The sequence below is a fragment of the Moschus berezovskii genome, chromosome 11 (genome assembly GCF_049115385.1).
Source record: "Moschus berezovskii isolate FMDL1 chromosome 11, NW_MosBer_1.0, whole genome shotgun sequence".
NCBI lineage: Eukaryota > Metazoa > Chordata > Mammalia > Artiodactyla > Moschidae > Moschus > Moschus berezovskii.
In genome coordinates, this window is record NC_142470.1 from 28,887,128 (window position 1) to 28,902,839 (window position 15,712).

At 47.8% G+C, this 15,712-nt stretch overlaps 1 long non-coding RNA gene across 4 annotated transcripts; it reads left to right on the top strand.

Moving 5' to 3' along the window:
• Window positions 1–2,110: 2,110 nt before the first annotated feature.
• LOC148776107 (uncharacterized) lies at window positions 2,111–10,261 on the top strand. Of its 4 annotated transcripts, none has more exons than XR_016038536.1 (6): window positions 2,111–2,281; window positions 3,709–4,570; window positions 5,256–5,446; window positions 7,020–7,396; window positions 8,681–9,027; window positions 9,939–10,261. It is a non-coding gene; the product is annotated as an uncharacterized LOC148776107 (long non-coding RNA). The 4 variants fall into 4 exon arrangements; XR_016038537.1 differs by having other exon boundaries at window positions 8,681–8,800; XR_016038539.1 differs by having other exon boundaries at window positions 7,311–7,396.
• The last annotated feature ends 5,451 nt before the right edge of the window (window positions 10,262–15,712 follow it).

Here is a 15,712-nt window from a genome sequence, read left to right on the forward strand (position 1 = left end):
GGAAACAAGGACACTGCCTGAGCCATAAGAGCCCCGTTGCGACAAGCATGTGCTACAGGGGCCCCATAGGAGCCTGTGTTTTCATTACTAAGCAACTTAGAAGGAGTTCGTCTTGGGGGAAAGAAAGACGGTGGGTAATAAAGTCTGTAATAATGGCTGCCATGTGGAGGGAAGGCAGTGTTACCCAGCTAAGGACTAGAAAACATGGTTTATATTTTCAACAGTTGGAGAAAGAAATGAAAACTGAATATTTGCTGCACCTGTGAAAACATATTTGATCATGATGGCAAGTCCAGCGTTCTTAGTGCTGGATTCATATTTCATAACTCGTGTTCAAACAAGAAAAATGATTATAATGTTAAGTATTTCCTGAGTTTATTTTGATGGATGACAGAATAAGTACTGTATCTTTCACTCATTAAAATACAGATTGGTGTAATTTAATAAATGAACTTAATACACAGATGTTCCAGGCTGTTTTAGCAGGGTGTATATTAATCAACTTCTTTATATATGATCCTCTTTTATATTTTTTAAAGAAACTTGCAGGAGCCAAGAATTTATTAGATTTGCATGCTCTAGGACGAGTATCCGATGTCAGGTACATGCAGGAGCGTATTAAGATGAAACGGAGCCAGAGTCTGCAGACCAGCCAGGTCCCCACAAGGGTCGTCCTGGGGCTCCCGGCTGGCTCCCAGGGTCGTCTCAGAGCCCCAGGCCTGTGCCAGGTTCCTGGGTCTTTTGCTGAGCTTGCTTGCTACTGCCACGGCCTCAGGGCCTCTCAGAGGTGCCTCCGGAGACCCAGATGGAAGGTGGTGGCCTTGGAAGCTTTGGTGGCCTGGATTGGACAGTGGCCCTGCATGGGCAGAGGCTGGCAGCTCAGGGGGGCCTCGAGGGCCATTCTTGTCTTCCCTGACCTCCCCCAGCAGGGTCATTTTCCCTTTTCTCACTTGGCTGCACCCTAAGGGGCTGCGCTTTGTTCTGTCTATGCTTGTTTCACATGAGGGAGGCTTGCCTTGCTGACCCTAGGCTCCTGAAGATAGGGGCAGTGCCTTCTACAGCCACACAATCTGTGCTCAGTGAACCTGGTAGGTGTGTACTGAATCCACGTGTCAGAGATTCAGAAACCCTTGTTAAGCCATCCTAGAATGGTGTGCGTTGGGAGAAAGGAGGCAGCGTGAGGACGCAGTGCTAACTGACCATTCTGGAGAAAGGACAGAGAACGCATGATAGCAGAGGCTTCACATCAGCCACCCAAATGGCCATCACAAATCAGGTGATACAGGGGTTGGGTGGGGGGAGTTATGTCTGGCTGGCAGCAGTGGTGGGTGGTGGGGAAGGCTGAGAGGGGGAGGTATGTCTGAGGCCAGGGAACTCATTTTTGCAGCCTGCTGTACCTGCACCCAGCATTTAGCGGTCTCTCAAAGCATCCTGCACCCTTTTTACTAGTTCTGGAACTACAGGGCTCCTATGATGTGCCACACTGGATAGGAACCTGCAGGTCCGGGGGCTCCAGCTCTTCCATTTCAACACCTTTTTCTCATTAGAGTTGAACTTGGGCCTCCCAGATCTCCTTCCTTCGCCCAGGTAGCTTCTCAGTGCTGGCCGGTTTATGTGTTGCACGTGAGGTCAGCCGGCCACCCAGAACTGGACTGTCTCCAGTTCTCCCCAAGGATGGGTGCTGCCTGGTGGCTGCAGCCTGAGCCGGATCCTTCCCCCTGCAGCCCCTCTGCACCCCTCTGTGGCTCATCGATCACGCGGGCAGGTCCTGTGGGAGGGTAGTGGCTCTGCTGTCACATGCCTGTTTGCAATAAGCACTGGCCATAGTCATTAATCATTCACGGAGGCTGTGGTTAGCGGCCCTCAGTCAAGGGGATGGTTTCAGGTTTTTCAGGCTAAGTGCCTCTCCAGCTAGCATCCTCCTCAGCCCTTTCATGTCCGGCCATTTGATGTTCCGTGCACGCCGAGCCAGCTACCAAGGCCAGGCTTTGTTTTTGGAGGGTTGCTCTGAATGCTTCCCTCCCCCGCCCCCCCCACCCCCGCCGGGGCCCAGTGGCAGAGAGTTCTGGGTTTCCAGCTACTTATTTACACAGGAAATAGAGCTCGGAGAATGAATCTCTTTCTCAAGCACTTCCCGGGCACCTAGTTCTCTGCCACGCCGTGGCGATCTGTGAAGTTACTTTGCCGGCGGTGCTCAAGCAGGACCGTAGGCCTGCAAGAGTGAATCTATCTGGGTGAAGAGGTCTAGGACAGCCCTCCAGCCTGCAGGTTTCTCACGAGGGTGGGTGCTCAGAGGCTGGGTGGTGTGGGGGAGGGAATGAGGGAATCACAGGCTAGGAGGCCACAGGTGTGTGTGGGGTGGCTTGGGTGGCTCTTCTGTATGGTCTGAGCTGGTTCTTGAATGAAGATTGAAACCTATGGATAATGGTCTGGAAACAGAGGCAGCAATGAAAATGCTTTTTTTTTTCCCCTGGGAGAAATGTGAAAAAAATGAACTTTACATTTGATATGCAGATGACAATATTTTCTGCAAGTTATTAATATGGTTATATGTGTTACTTGAAAAGATATATAATATATCTGCATGAGATAGAACTGGGAGAAGCTCTCACTGAGGCTTGAGTTCAGTTGGCTTCAACAGATACTGCCCAGGCACCTCCTAGATGCTAGGGCCTCAACCTCAGGGACAACAAGTGTCCTGATGATACACAGTCTACCCATGTGATATCCAGCATCACAGCTCTGAGGGCAGGGATTCCAGTGTCTGGAGCTACAGGGCAGGGGCGGGGGTGGAGGATGGCCCTGCTGAAACGCAAAGTCAACACAGAGCTGTTACTGAGGCTGATGCCCACCCTCCATTTCAGCATCTTTCACAGAAGATGTGTCTTGCGTGTTCAGCCATTGAGGCCTTAGAGTGAACAAATCAAAGAATTCTGGGTGTTCACAGGCAAGAGAGATTACATTTGGTTGAGAGCATCAGGAATGGCTTCATATTACATGGGCGGGATTTGGCAGAATTCTGAAAGACCAGGAAAGACTTCCCCAGGCAAAAGTTGGCTAGGAAGAGATTGCCAGGTAAATGGAGGAGCGGGTATAAAGGCATAGAGGGAGCCTGAATTGCTGGCAGCTGGGGTCCTGGGCCAGGGTGGTGGTATTTGGAACTGGGAGGGCAGGGTGGTGTCACCTGCCTGCTCCATCCCTGTGTTCCCACCCCAGCCCTCTCATTCCTGCTCTGCCACCAGAAATGTCATTCCCCTGAAACTTTTCTCTCTGTGTTCTTCTCACACTGTCTCTGCTTGGGAATGTTTTGCTTTCTTTGCTGCCTGGAGCATTTCTCCTCATCCTTCAAAATTCAGCTCCAGTGCCAGCTCCTCTTTGCAGCCTTCCTCTCACTGGCACGGTCTGTGTGGATGCTGTGGTCCTGCCTCTGGAAGCCCACACTGGGAGCTGGCAGTACTCTTCACCACCCACTGGGAGCTTGTTTTAGGGTGGGAGTGGTGAATTCTGAGTCCTGCTTCTGTCATTCACTGCCTGGATATCCATCTCGGTTTTCTCATCTGGATGAAGGGAAAAGATTGCAGAGTTTTGAGAAACAATAAATAGAAGAGATCAAGTGACGAGTGTCATGCCAGCTACTGAGCCAGCAAGGAGCAGGTGCTCAGAGGGGTTGAGGCTCCTTCTCACTCCCCAACCTCATTCTCTCCCAAGGTCAGCCATCTGCAGGCAAGTCTCTGCAAGTGGAACATGAGATCCATGGGGTAGAATCTGACTCTTGCCCGGTAATGGACAACGTGCTTCTGCAGGACTCCTTCCCTCTGGAGAAAGATCCGAGCTCTTTAGGGTGATTTGTAGACTTGGGAATCAAGTTTGTTTGTTTGTTTTTCTTAGGAAGGTTCTGATTAAGCCAGAAACTTCCTGAAGTCATACAATTCTCCTTTCCCCAGAGAAGGATTTGCATAAAGTATCCTCTTGCTGGAAGGAAAATTAGAGATAATTAGTCCAGTGGTTTTCAAAATTTGTAAAGGACTGGAACCATTTTTTGAAATGAAATTTTATATGGAACTTGAAGCTACACAAACAGTCAAAGCATTATTTTTGAATATATTAATATTTATTAATTGATTAAATCACAGTAGAAACATTGACAAATGTATTTATCATATAATTTCAAGTTTTTAACAAAGCACAATGAGACTGTGCTGATCAATGCAAAAATTAGAAATTAAAGCCTTATGGTGATCTTTCCTGTGTTTCACTTTGAGAATCGGTTCACTTATGTATTTTTTTAAATATAATTTTACTTATTCATTTATTGGCTGTTCCAGGTTTTCATTGCTGCTTGGGCTTTTCTCTAGTTGCATTGTACAGGCTTCTCATTGCAGTGGCTTCTTTTGTTGCTGAGCATGGGCTCTAGGTGCACAGGCTCAGCAGCCATGATTCCTGGGCCCTTGAGTGCTGACTCAGTAGTTGCGGTGCTCAGGCTTAGCTACTCCTCAGCATGTGGGACCTTCCTGGACCAGAAATCAAACTCCTACATTGGCAGGCAGATTCTTTACCACTGAGCTGCCAGGTAAGTCCTCGTGTATGTATCTTATTTTGTTTTCACCGTGTGGAGGAAATCCTGATTCACAGTGACAGGTTGATTCAAATGATTGCCATTTTTAAGTTTTGTAAGTTGCAGTCTCCATGTCCTTCAGTTAATCCGACAGGTGGTGGGAGAGCTCTGATTTGAAGTGGCCACAAAACTGAATGAACTTGGCCACATGAGTTATTGTCAGTCTGCATGGTGTGAAAAGTGGCCACCCTTCTTGTTTTTAATGTCACACTTTCATCAATGACTAAAAATATTTATAAATATAAATTTTTGAAATAAAGTAACTTCTGGAGTCCTTAGGGCTGAAAATGTGTGATAGGAAATTGCTGATTGAATCCACCCTGTTTTAATCCCACGTGTGTAAACTGAGAGTGGAATGTGACAAGGTCATGTCAAAGCTAAATGAAAATGGGTGCTGGGCTGACGTGAAAACTTAGGTCTCCTGCATCTCACCCCCAGGACTTTTCGATCATGTTCTCTATCTTTCTTTCCTAATATGAATTAGTAAAAGAGTATCCTTGTTATTATTTGTTTATACTAGCCAGGACATGGAAGCAACTTAGAGATGTCCATCTACAGATGGATGGATATTTGTCTTTAAATAAGTTAGACACCCTGACTCTCTAGTTTGATTTATATTCAAGGCCTTCTTATATTCCAGGGAGGAGCATGAAACAGGCTGCTTACTGGAATTAATAGTATGACCCAGAAACCTCCCCTCCACATCTTCCTGTCTCACCAGGAGAATTCTGCTCAGGTGATAGATAATTGGAATGGATTTGGCCAGCCGGCCTGCATAGAAATGATGATGCTATGTTTGTTCATCTGTCAGGAGAGTAAAGAGCAAAGCTGGTAATTTGTGTTAACTAAGCACTTCCATTATAAGAACTCAAGGGAAAGGGTGGGGAACTGAACATCTTGTCATCCAGCTGCCCCGGATCCTAAGGCTGATTTGTGTAGTTAAGAAGAAATTCTAATAATGTTGAGCGTATGGAAAAGTTTAAGGCAAAGATGATGGGTCATTTTCTAAGTGTTCGGGTTGAGTATCAAGAGCCGTCAGCTTCCTTTCCCAACTCCTGCTCTTCCTGGCGGGGCGGATCTCACGCTGCGCCTCCCACGTGCTGCAGATGGCGTTGCCCCAGTGAGCTACGAGTGTGAGTGTCACAGAGGGAACCCCAATCTCCCGCTCTTCACCCTAGAAGGCAAGAAAAAGCCTTGCCCTGGAGTGCGTTGGATGCTTCTTCACAGCTGTTACGGTCTCTTCTCACTCCTGACCTCAGGTTCTTCCTGGCCAGGTGCTTAGTATCCAAATCCAGGGAGCATTTTAGGGGTGACCCCTTTGTCTTAAGGCAGCCCTTTCTGAGATTTGTCCTAACCTATAGGGAGAATCGGAGAAGGCAATGGCAAGCCACTCCAGTACTCTTGCCTAGAAAATCCCATGGACAGAGGAGCCTGGTGGGCTACAGTCCATGGGGTCGCTACTAGTCGGACAAGACTGAGCAACTTCACTTTCACTTTTCACTTTCACATGTTGGAGAAGGAAATGGCAACCCACTCCAGTGTTCTTGACTGGAGAATCCCAGGGATGGCGGAGCCTGGTGGGCTGCCGTCCATGGGGTCGCACAGAGTCGGACACGACTGAAGTGACTTAGCAGCAGCAGCAGCAGCATAGGGAGAATAGGCTAATGGGTCCCCATCAGACCCCTCTGTCCTCGGCCTTCTTTCTCCATTACCCATCCAAGAAGTCTTGAAACCCTTTCCCCAGAGATGGAGCTGCTTCTCCCCTAGAGTTGAGCTTAGGAATGCTGGTACCCCAGACGAGGGAGACAAGGGTCTAATGGTCACATTGGGGTGAGTGACCTGCATTGCCTCTGCCTTTAGAGCAGTCATTTCTCAGCGATAGAAAGCAGGAGGGCTCAGAGAGGCTGGAATCCCAGGACAAGATCATGGAGAAGAGAGGAGAGGAAATAAAGTGAGGGGAGGGGGTTTGAGATCCTCAGATGGACTAGGCTGCCTGGCTTGTTTGCCCCAGGAAAAAGCAGGTGAAGAAAAAAACCCAGTCTTGTGGGGGACTTTGAGGCGAGGCTGTTTTCTGCTGCTTGGAACAAGGATAGCCTAGGTCTTACCATTTCATTCTTAACTAATGAAAATGATGGTTAATTCTTCAGCTTTAGCCTCTCTTCATAAAAAGGCTCAGGGCTGAGCTTCTTAAAGAGCAAATTACAAATAGGATTTGAGTCACATACAGAGAAAGTGATTTACCTTCATACTTCCAAGAGCACATCTGTTATGCAATGCAAAATTCTAATTGGACCTCAAAAGTAATCAAATAAAAACAGAGTTTTTTTTTTCTTTGTTAGAGAAAAAGGCACCTGTGCCTATAAACCACCTTTGCTCATTCTGAATGGTGTTATATTTGACTCAGATGCAGGGACCCAAGGAGGAAGAGAGTGTGAAGAATTTGAACTTATTGGTCTTCAGTATGGGGTACCCATGGAGCCTTAAGTTGTAGCTGGTCCTGTATGGATAAAGATACAGCTAAAGATGCAACAGAGTGATGTACCACAATCAAACTTAAAGGAGAATGTTATGCACTGAGACCAAAACATGCATCATTTCAGCTGCTGTTTGATCACAGCTGTGGATGAATGAGCCCCTCCAACATAATTTCCTAGGCTAATTGGGAACATCTTCCCTTTATGGCCATGTCTTTCAGGCATTTGGAGATGAAGGCAAAGCTGAAGGTGTCTCTCTCTGTTGGATTCAAATCTTTCTAAAGGCTTTGTATATGAAAAGTTAAAGGTAAGCTTAACAGAATAGACAGGGATCAACAATATTTGCCTATGAGTCTTTGTTAAAAAGGAGTGCTTTTTCTCTTGAAGCCTTGGTTGAACTTCAGGGGTAAGGAGGTGGGAATGTCCCCAGGAAATCTTAAAGAATCTCAGAGTAAGCTGTTGACAAGCTTCCAGTGAACTGGGTTTTTGTTTGTGCTCTGGAGACAGTGCTTAGCTTGTGCTCAGGTTGAAGAAGAGACTGAGGAACAGATGGACTTGGACAGACCTTGGGCAGATAAGCATAATCTTCAGAAAGTAGTTTTCTTTCATTTTGCTTTCTCACGAGTGGAAAAGCCCATGCTGCAGGTTTCTCAACACTATGGTGAGATCCTGGTCTGTTGGATGTTTAAGAAATTATAAAGGGCATGTAGCTGGAGTCAAGAGTCCTGTGTGTCTAGACAAGTCACCTATGCTCTCCATGGTTTTCTTGTTGGTAAGCAGGGATGACAAAAAAAGCCCCTCTGCATCTCTGAGTTGTTGTGAAAACTGGATGGGACCCTGGAGAATGGGAAACACTTGTCAGCAACTCAGATGCTGTGATGCCTCAGCAGTAGGAGCTCAGGAGGGTCATCACACAGAGAGCACAGGGCTAGAGTTGAGGGAGCCAAGGTGAGTAGGGGAACAAAGGCGAGTAGAGGAGCAGTTGTGTTAACTCTGAAGAGCAAAGGCAGTTTTTGTGACTGCCCAGACATAGGTGTCTTCACATGGAGCTCCATCCTTCCGTCTAGTTTTGGCTTAGAGGCTTCTGGTCAAATGGGAGCAAAGAGCAGCCCTGGAGATGAACCTAGTGTATTGATCTCAGAGCTCCCTGAGCCTGCGACCAGAGGCAATATCTCCTCCACAAAATGCATAAGGCCCTGCTTCATTGAGCCAGAGGTCAGTTGAAGCCTTCATGTCCCTGAAGTCCTTGCCTCCCAGTTCATCCTCTGGTGCTGGGGCAGAGGATGCTGGAAAGTCCACAGTGAGAGCAGAAGAGGCGGGCTCCACTAACAAAGAACAAATGACAGTTAGCTCAGAAAGATGAGGTAACTCCCAAAGGTGACTTGTCTTTTCATTGGCAATTAACCTGAAATGAAACGATGAAAGCTGCTGAATCCTGTGCAGTCTGAGCACAGAACCTTGGGGAGCACTAGTCTTCAGCATCAAACTGGCACGGCCAGGACTCAGGATCATGACCATCTGCCTCCCACGGACCACCTGAGCCCCTAAAACCCAAGTCTGGACTGACCTAAGGGCCATTTGTGTTTTTCAGATTCCTGAAATCATTAGGCTGGGTATCTGGTTGATGAGATGTACAACATCAACCCTGTCCTTCCCTGCTACCACTCCCAGAAGAATCCAGGACTCTGGTCCAGTTCACTCCCAAGCAGAGGTCAGAGCTCTCCAAGGTGCTGATGGTTCAGGCTGGCTTACCCAGAAGGGCACATTACACTACAGTTTTGCCTTGAAGCCCAACCAGGTCACCTGGGGAACCTGTCTCTGCCTCCCTTCTTGTGCCCAGGAGGGCCCTCTGATAGAGTTGAATGGAAGAAGATGCTGGCTAGGCTGTCTAGATTGGTGTGGGAAGATTGACCAAAGGCTCCAAGCAAACCCAGGAATGTAAGAATGATGCATCTACAAGTTGTTTGGAGCCTGGCTGAAAATGCCTTGGAAGTAGCCACACTTGAGTCAGATATGTTCATACCAGCATATTATCATCAACCCTGAGAAGTGGGAAAACGCTGCTTTTTAGAATCTAACTATGAAGGGGCAACTTGGGGCATCTTCCTGGTAGATTTTGGCTGGGACCAATGAAACTGATTGGGGGCTGTTTGAGTAGTTAGACCAGAGATGAGTGCTGAATTAGGACAGTAAGTTTATCACTGGGAATATCCTCACAGGTGACACCAGCAGGAGTTCATGATTATTGGGCGGGTGAGTGGGGGAAGTACAGAAAGGAGTTATCCTTGACTCTCGAATTAGTGGCTTGGGAAACTGAGTAGATGGTAATGCCATTCACCAAGAGGAGTATCAGGGTTTCTTTCAGGGTGGCGAGGTGGGAATGGAAAGTTCAGATTATATTTGCTGAGTGTGAGGTATCAATGGTACTCTGAGATGGGTTGTCCAGCAGGAGTTGGGGATACAGTTTTAGGGCTCAGCAGAGTGATCAGGGCCTGTGATAAATGACAAAGATCTGGGAATCACTGAAGAAGAGGACATGATTGAAAAGATGGGAGATGACAGATGAGATCAACCAGGGAAAAATGTGTAGTGAGGAAAGGAAGGCAAGGAGTGGACCATGGTGGGATGACTGCATTTTCCAGGTGTGTTGAGGTCCAGGTGCTGATAAGCGAGCCTGCCACAGGGCTCATCACCCGCTCTCAGACCACTTCCTCACCAATCTGATTTCATCCCAATCACTCCTTCCCATTCTCCCTCTTCTGATATATAGATAGATATAGAACTTAGATTTAGCTATAGATACTTAGACGCAGGTTTATCCTAAGGAATTGTCTCCTATGATTATGCAGGTTGGCACGTCCAAAATCTGAAGACTTGGCCAACAGTCTTGAGACCCAGGGAAGAGTGGACTTTGCAATCTTGACCTGTAAGCAGTCTGGAAGCACAATTCCTTTCTTGGGGAAACATCAACCATTTTTTTTCCTCTTAAGAATGTTGGAGTGAGGCCTATGATGGAGAGAGCAGTCGGCTTTACTCAGAATCTACTGATTTAAATGTTCATTGTGTCTAAAAGAATGGCATGGAAACATGTATATTATCATATGTGAAACGAATTGACAGTCCACGTTTGATGCATGATACAGGATGCTTGGGGCTGGTGCACTGGGATGAACCAGAGGGATGGGATGGGGAGGGAGGTGGGAGGGAGGTTCAAGATGGGGAACATGTACACCTGGGGAGGATTCATGTCAATGTATGGCAAAACCAATGCAATAATGTAATTAGCCTCCAATTAAAATAAATAAATTAAAAAAAAAGAAAAAATTATAGGAACTTAAAAAAAAATAAAAAAAAGAACCATCACAGCCGTAGTGAGTGCCTAGTTTCTGGGTGCTATGGTCATGTTGCTACATAAGATTGGTCATCACAAGGTGGGGCACCCCCAGGAGCCTCACATCCAGGTTCAGATGAGAGTAAATAGATACTAAAGCTAAACCTGTCTCTTTCCCAGCTGCCTTAATGACCCAGTGCCCCCTCCTTCCATCACACACACTCGCAGGGCATGGAGGAGCAGGGGGTATTGGTGTCCTCCTTGGAATCTGTCCACATTTCTGTTCATTACCATTTGCTTATTCCAACCTGATCTTTCCAGATTCTCCAACCTAATTCTCACCTCAGTCCCACTTTGGACTCTCTTCTTTGTTCTTACCTGGAGATTCTCACCTTTGATTGCGGTATTTGGCACCTTGCCCCTTCCAGCAGGTAATGGAAGCTTCAGTTCGCCCTCTGTCCCATCCAGCCTCCCAGGCACAAGAAGGTTTCAAGACAAAGAAATTTCTCATTTCCATTTCAAAGTTGGAAAAATGTGAGCTAGAAAGGAGTTAAATTACTTGCTGCAAAGATCTTTCAGAGAAAGTCTAGCGCTGCCAACAATGGGGTTTTCTGCACAGCCACACCATTCCCCATCTGTGTCAGAATCCTTGGTGCATTTTTCAAGCTTAGTGTCCAAGACATCTCCAGCCCTAATAAGAATAAGGTGCCCCAGGCTGGTTCCCTGCCAGGGCGGGAGTGAGCAGAGACGCATTCCTTTGAAGCTGGTTTCAGGTTCTGGAATGCTTTCCTGGAAACCACACAATCTCAGGAGAGATCCATCACCTGCCAATGGTGCCTCAGGTCCGTGTCAAGACAGGGGCCCTGGACCTCTGAATGAGACAGGGTCTGCCCCCGATTAGCCGCTTCCTGTGTGGTGGCTGCAGGATTTACTCAGAGCTGGTCTGGGCAGACCTGGCTGAAACTTGGTATGAGCCCCCTACCTCATCTTTCTCCCCATCCTTCTCTCCCCACTCAACCCCATACCTCCTTCAGAGATTTTGTCCTTGGATATCAGAACAGAAGGCCCAGGACCCAAGGCACACACAGAGAAACACTTCTCTGGCTCTAGACCTAGACACATCCTCCTGTCCAGGGCCTGGGGAGAGGGGTGGGCTGCCCCCTTGCCTGATGGCACTGAAGTGTCTTAAGAAAGCAGCTGTAGAAGCAGTCACATGAGCACTGAACAAGGAGTCAGGGCCCTTGAGACCATGACCCCTGATGCTGCTGTTCCCTTCCTGGTGACCTCAGGCAAGTCACAGAGTCAGGGAATGGTAATGCCAGGTGTGCCCTCGGAAATCATATTTCTACTTCCTTCACTTTGGAGGTGAGGAGGCTCCAAGAAGGCCGGCCAGTGGCTTAAGGTCCCAGACTGAGGTGGCATCAGAAGCAAAAATAAAATATCCTGACCAGCACACTTCCTGTGATTGCCTCTGTCCCTCCTCAGTTTCTCTGGACCTTAAATTTCCTCACCTGTCAGGTGGGGGCCAGTGACATCTGCCTCTTGGGCCCATTGTAAAGATCAAATGCGATCGTAGATAGAAAACAGTTCTAAAAAGGTGAAAGTGTTGAGTTCTCAGGAGGCTCTTTACTCCCAGGAGTAGCACGGGTTGCCTTGCCATATCTGATGCAGCCCAGAAAGGATGAGGGTCTGAATTCCAGGATGAGGGATGCCTGTGATGATGCCAGCTGGTGCGCGTGAATGTGTCTGTAACTGTTAAGATACTGAAACACCTGTGGCCCCTGTCTCCCTGAGTGCCCTTCTGCCACCCCGCCCCTCCCCCAGTCATCACTGGAACTCACATTCTGGCACAGCAGGAAGTCTCTAAGATCCTGCTCCATCCCTACTGCCCGTCGGCATCCATTCTGATTGGTCAGGGCTCATACTGTACCTAATTATTGGTTAACTATTGATATGCAACAAAACCACTTTGAAACTCAGTGGCTTAAAAGAAGAGTTTATTATTATCTCTCAAAAGTTCTGTGTGTTGACCAGACTCAGCTGCCTGGTTTCCCGCTATAGTCCCACATGTGATTGCACTCAGCTGGTGCTTGGGGTGACATTGTTTGAGGCCTCAGCTGGGCGGCATATCTAACATGGCTTGGTCATTTCTGTGGCTGGCATCAGATGGCCGATGGTGCCGCCCTTGGCTGGGAGTTCAGTAGAGGTGTCGACCCTAATGGAATTCCTACTCTTGGCCTCTCCGTGTGGCTTGGGCTTCTCACAGCTGGGTAGCTGAGATCCCAGAGAGAGCGTCCCGAGAGCCAGTGAGCCAAAGGCAGGAAGCCAAACTGGCCTGGTGCCATCTCCACCACGTTCGACTTGTCAAAGCCATCAAGAGCCCTCCTGGACTCAAGGGAGTGGGAGAGTGCCAAGATCAACTTGCAGAAAAGCCTGTGGGTGGCAAAGATTGTTGCATTCATCTTTGGAAAAGAGAGTCTGCCCCAATCCCTGAGGGAGAAACTCACCTGGCTGGCATGTGGCCTGTCTGATGTCCCCCTGCCCTTCCTGTTGCAGCCCCTTCTCCTTCCCAGGAAGGCCACCATCAGCTCCAGTGGGAGCATCCCTTCTGCTCTCCAGAGCTTGCTCTCCTCTCTTTTCATGTCTCCGTCATGAGAACAGAGCTGCCAGCCCCTCTTTATACTCTCACACCAAAGGCAGGTACTTTTGACCAGACTCACATCAGTGACAACATGGTGTCCCTATTCCTGGCCAAACCAAAGGGTGATATTAGCCTTGGGAACCAGTATGGAAGCTCATCCCCATATGTGTGTCAGTGAGGGGTGGGGGGGCTTGGCAGAAAGCATTGCTGTCAGTGGTCTTTGGGCAAAGATTGGTTCCTGCCAGAGATGTGAGTTCTGAGATGATGACTGAGTTCTGAGATGAATCCAGTGGTGCGTCAGGAACAAGCAATCTGAGAGGGCATTGCCCTCCCCAACCACCCTGTATGCTTGTCATCCATCCTTAGCCTTGTATGCAGGCTTGTCAGCCTAGGCTGAATTCTGGGTGGTGTCTGGACAGTTTCTCTTGCTGCTCAGAAAGGCTCCGTCCTCATTTTCTGCAGGTTTGAGCAGGGCTTGGCATCCCTGTCAACCACCATTGTTCTTTAGAGCATTCCATGTGCCTCATTTCCCTCTCCCAGCTTGAAATGTGGCTGCAGCTGCAACCCGGATCTCTGCCATGGACTTCCTAGCAATTCTCTGCCAGCCTGTCTTGGGGAGAAGACTTTGTATGACCTTCCATTCCACTGAAGAAAGAGCAAGTGGCTCTTGGTCTCTCTCCCATCCACCCAACCCCCGATGTGCTTTTTAGCTGAGGGAAAAATCTGTTATTCATAAAGAAAAACAAAGGATGATAAATTATAGGACCTTGTAAAATATATTAACATGCATCCACACTTTTTTCTGGATAATTGAATTTAGAGTGACAGCGGCCAGGCTCTGCAGCTTTCGCAGGAATGCCCGCTTTGCTCGGTTGTTTTTCTTTCTTCTGGCGTGATCCCACAAAGGCCTGGCTAAGTCCGAGGCCTCCACTGTCTCTTGGCCAGCATGTGTTGTAATCTTGTCTGCAATTTCATTACCCTCTGAATTTGGAGCTTCATCAAAATGATATGTCTGTCTCAGCGTTGTGAATGACAAGTGACCTTCTAACCAAATGTGGCCTCATTAGATGACAGGAAAGAATTAAATGTCAGGATGCAGGGTGGTAAGGTTTTGATATTTATGAAGGTCAAATGAAGGGTGAGTGATATAACGAAGTATCCCACTCAAAGTCAGACCAGTGCTCCTGGGAACCACTGCCCTGGCTGCTCTTTGGTGCTGTAAGAAATGGATTTTCTGTAGACTTTGCTTGCATTGCAAGGTTGTGGACTGTTCAGAGTGTTGCGTGAAACCACAGCTATATTCTAATTGTAATTGGAAGACTGGCTGGAAAAAACCTGGAAAACGTCCAGAAATAACTTGTTTCTGCCAACTGTCTTAATCTTCCACTCAACCAGTTATTGATTGGTTAATTGGTGTTTTGCCAAAGAAGAGGTCTCAGGAGGCAGGCAGATTTGCTCATCCAAGAATCCCTTTGATTTGGCTCTGCTAGATTTCCTGTCTTCATAGACCTTGTCTTTATCTCTTAGGGTAAATAGAAGTCTGTTTTTAAAAGCCATGCCCAGTGCTGTTCACTGGTTTGGGGCTGCTCAGTGGGATGAGGAAGAGGCTTTCGGTCTGTAGGGGACTTTCTTTCTATTTGGCCTGACCCTAAGATCTGGAGGCCATGGGAGTGGGAGAGAGTTGGGGATAAAGAATGCTAAGGCTCACTGGGGTGGTCCATTCGAGGTCTAAGAAGTTTGTCCTCTAAGGTTCGCAGACCTTGGGGATTCAGAAAAGGGCCACCACGAAGGATTTTGTAGTTTCTGTACAAGAGCATCTAATCAAAGGGAAGAACAGTGGATGGGTTTTAGCCTGTGTCCCATTTACCAAACCCTGGTGCTGGGCTGCGTTCACCTGGAGCAGTGGCTAGGAAACAATAGCCCTTGAGTCGAATCAGGTCCACTGCCTGTTTTTAGAAATAAAAACATTTTGGAACACAGCTCTCCACCCATTTGTTGATGTGTTATCTCTGGCTGCTTTCGTGTGACAATGGCAGAGTTAAGGAGTTGTGACAGAGACCTTCTGGCCTGCAAAGCCTAAAATATTTACTACCTGGCCCTTGATAGAAAAAGTTTGCAGACAAGTGATCTGAAGGTAGGGGCACCTTTTTCTAATTTGCAAAGGCTCTGTCTGCCTGCCAAGCCAGAATTGCATCTGAAAGATGGGGGCTGGCTTTTTCTGATTTGCACAAAGGTGCCTTGTGAGCAAGTAGGCCCTAAAGAGGAGGTCCCAGTCCTTCCTCTGAGGGTGGGGGCCTTGGGGAGCAGTGCTCACAAGGCCTCACTCCAACCCATCACAGGCTGCTGGCAACTGGGCGCGAGCACCGCTCAGTAGAACAGCCACAGGCTTGATGCCCGGAGGGGCTGTCTGAGTAGCGTGGGGCTGGTTGTAGAAGCTCCCAGAGGTAAAACAAATGCTTCCCTTGTTCTTTTCCCAAATAACCGTAAAAGAGCAGGTTGGTTTGGGGAGTCTTTGTCACTGGCCACTCTGTAAAGAAATACAAACTGTCTCAAGAGGCATCATCAGTCACGTGTTTATGCAGCGGGGCTGATTGACACGGTTTATTTTTCTGCGGTTTTCCTCCTAATCGAAAAGTGAAACATGAACTAGA